This window comes from Arachis hypogaea, chromosome 18, assembly GCF_003086295.3.
Source record: "Arachis hypogaea cultivar Tifrunner chromosome 18, arahy.Tifrunner.gnm2.J5K5, whole genome shotgun sequence".
Taxonomy (NCBI): Eukaryota; Viridiplantae; Streptophyta; class Magnoliopsida; order Fabales; family Fabaceae; genus Arachis; species Arachis hypogaea.
In genome coordinates, this window is record NC_092053.1 from 34,965,427 (window position 1) to 34,969,568 (window position 4,142).

A 4,142-nucleotide genomic window follows, 5' to 3' on the forward strand; every position below is an offset into this window, starting at 1 on the left:
GTGTTTATAATAAAAAATTTTAAAATTTTATAAAAATATAATATTTAAAAATGTTAGTAAAATCTTAGTTGTACTCTGTTTTAATAAATAATTATAATGATATTAGTATTTTATATAACAATCCATACAAAAAATTAAAATTTCACACAACATTTTTTCGTTCATTTTTAATAGCTCTAAATACAAAAAAAATATTGTACGGAATTTAAATTATTTTTTTATTAATTTTTATATACAATACCTATATCATTATAATTATTCAGAAGTTGCATGTAATTCGAACCTTATGAATTCAATTTACTACGTATTTGTCTAAATCGAATTTATTCAATTTAATCTATATAGATATGCAAATTCGATTTATTTAAATTAATTTATTTTTACATGTGGTATGATTTGATTGAAAGAGCAATAATTTATGCTGTTTCGTAGATTCTTCTATAATTTTATCTAGCATCAATAAAATTCCACTATCACTGATTTAAAAAAAATTAAAATCTAAAACGATGGTTAAAATAAATAAAGAGATAGATTTAATTCTTCTATAATTGTATGCATTTTTTTTTTAAGATTTGCTTTTATCACAATCCACAAGTTTTATGTATTATAAATTAATGTTAATTCATATGTAGTATATAAATAATTTAATTAGAATAAATAATAATTTATTTATTTTATTTAGAATTTATAAATGAAAAGACTAATTCACTAATATAACAAATTATAATTAATATAGTATAATTAATTAAGTAATATAATTATAAAAAATATATTAATTATATTAATATTTAAATATCTAATCAAATCAATCAGTTGATATAATTAAGTCAGTGCAATAAACTGTATTGAATGAGTTAAAACAATTAAATCGAGAAACACTCTTCGAAGCATGCCACGTCAGCTTCATCATTAAGTGCAGACATTCGATTTTTATATAATAGAATAGATAGATAAGGAAAAGATATTATTTTTTTGATTTTTTTGAATTAATGAAGAAAGAGAAAAATAACAAATGACTCAAGACATAAAAATTTAAGATTGAGACAAATGGAACATACAATAACACTTTGAATGTTAAGATGTACACCAAGCACACTTTGAAGATCAAGATGAACATCAAGAGCATATTTTTTAAAATTTTTAAGAAAAGAAAGACATGCAAGACACCAAACTTAAAAATTTTTTACTTTTAAACACAATGAATTCGAAAATGCATATGAAAAACAAGAAAAGATACAAAACAAGAAAATTTAGAGATCAAACAAGGAGAATCATCAAGAACAACTTGAAGATCAAGAAAGAACATAAACATGAAATTCGAAAATTTAAGAAAAATTAAAAACATGCAATTGACACCAAACTTAAAATTTGACACAAGACTCAAACAAGAAACACAAAAATTTTTTTTTCGAAATTATTTTGGAGAAAGAAAATAAAAATTCAAAATTTTAAAAAAGAATTCCAGGATTCATGCAATGTTAGTCTAAAGCTTCGTTCCAAAAGAATTAGACATGACAAATGGCCAGCCAAGCTTTAGTAAAACACTGTAAATAACAATATCAGATTTAAGAATCCAAAGGCTCATGCAATGTTATTCTAAAGTTTCGATCCAAAGGAATTAGACATGGCCAAATGGCCAGCCAAGCTTTAGCATAACAAATACAGACATGTCCCTTCTCCAATGGAAAGTGGAAATCTCGATCCAAAAGATTAGACATGGCTTAATAGCCAGCCAGGCTTCACCATATCTCACGAAGATCTAGAATTCATTCTTAAAAATTTTTATGAATTTTCCGAAAACTAATTTTTTTTCGAAAACAAAAATAAAAAGCTTAAACATAAAATAAAATTACCCAATCTAAGCAACAACATAAACCGTCAGTTGTTCAAACTCGAACAATCCCGACAACGGCACCAAAAACTTGGTGCACGGAATTGTAATCTCACTTTTCACAACTCCGGTACAACTAACTAGCAAGTGCACTGGGTCGTCCAAGTAATACCTTACATGAGTAAGGGTCGATCCCACGGAGATTGTCGGCTTGAAGCAAGTTATGGTCATCCTGTAAATCTTAGTCAGCGGATTCAAATGGTTATGGTATTGATAATTAAAAGATAAATAAAACATAAAATAAAATAAAGATACTTATGTAATTCATTGGTGGGAATTTCAGATAAGCATTTGGAGATGCTTTATTGCCTCTGAACCTTTGCGTTCTTATTGTCTTCATCCAATCATGCATGCTCTCTTCCATGGCAAGCTGTATGATCCTCTCGGATGAAAATTACCAGGTATGATTTCTGCACGGCTAATCAACTGTCAGATTTCTTGTCTCGGATGAAAAATACCAAGTACAGCTACCGCACGGGTAATCATCTATCGGTTCTCACTAGCGTCGGAATAGGATCTCTCTATCCTTTTGCACACTGTCACTGTGCCAACATTCGCGAGTTTGAAGCTCGTCACAGTCATCCCTTCCCAGATCCTACTCGGAATACGATAGACAAGGTTTAGACTTTCCTGATCTCAGGAATGCTGCCAATTGGTTCTAGCTTATACCATGAAGGTTCTAATCTCACGGACTCGGTCTGTGGATTAGAGACCCAAGAGAATATACTCCGGCTGTCGTCCAATGACTACGTTGAACATCATGTAGACCGCTTGTGATTGTCAGGCATGCAGATCTTGGCTAAGCGAGTAACGAAGATAGTGGGTGATTGTCAACAGGTCACCCCTTCATTTTGACTTAACTGAATTAAGTATGAGAGCATATCTTGGAGAAGAAGTAAGCGTGAATTGAAAGAGAAACAATAGTACTTGCATTAATTCATGAAGAATAGCAGAGCTCTGCACCTTAATCTATGAGGTGTAGAAACTCCACCGTAGAAAATACATAAGAAAAAAGAGGTCTAGGCATGGCCGTGAGGCCAGCCTCCAAGTCCAAAGATTGATTGATCCTTTACAATAGTCAAAAGTGCTATTTATAATAAACTAGTTACCAGGGATTATAGAAAATAAGTAGCTAAGTGCAGATAGTGCAGAAAATCCACTTCCGGAGCCCACTTGGTGTGTGCTTGGGCTGAGCATTGAGCTTTACACGTGCATAGGCCATTTCTAGAGTTAAACGCCAGCTTAGATGCCATTTGGGCGTTTACTCCAGTTCTGGCGTTTTACGCTAGAAAAGGGTCTCTGGCTGTCGTTTGAACGCCAGTTGGGCATCAAATCTCGGGTAAAGTATGGATTATTATATATTGCTGGAAAGCCAAGATGTTTACTTTCCAATGCAATTGAGAGCGCGCCATTGGGCTTCTGTAGCTCCAGAAAATCTACTTCGAGTGCAGGAGGGTCAGATCCAACAGCACTGCAGTCCTTTCTCAGCCTCTGATCAGATTTTTGCTCAGGTCCCTCAATTTCAGCCAGAAAATATCTGAAATTATAGAAAATACACAACTCATAGTAAAGTCCAGAAATGTGATTTTTGCATAAAAGCTAATAAAAATATAATAAAAAGTAACTAAACATACTAAAACTATATAAAATAATGTCAAAAGTGTATAAATTATCCGCTCATCAGTTATTGCTAGGGATGGGAAAGGGGTGAAGGTTTTTGAATGTTCAGTGGCCTGTGGTGGTAGCTAGTTCTACTGTTGTTGCAGTTGCTGCTGTGATCTGATTCTACTTTTGGTTGATCCATGAAAATAATGACAGTGATGGTTTCTTATATGGCTTATGTTTATCAAGCCTGTGAATTTTGATTTCTTGTTGAAAAGTTGGAATACTTGTTGGTTGTTAGCACTTTCTTCTGAGGAATTTAAATAGAATTTTGTGTGTTGAGCTTGGTCACTGCTTGACCTTGATGATAATTTAATTTGATAACCCTATACTGATTCACTGTTAAAAAATTTTTTGATCCTAAATTTTGTGCTCTGGTTTTTTTTTTTCCTGTCGTAAATCATTCTGATGAGGGTGAGGGTGAGGGGGTATTTTTTTTAATTTTTGTTTAAGGTAAAATTGTTCCAAAAAATATTATTTATGGACAAAAGGATGATTTTATAACGTTTTGTACATGAAGATGATTTTAATAATAAAAAAAGATTGGAGACGAATTTGATTTTTATTCCAGACCTTAGGGATCACAAAA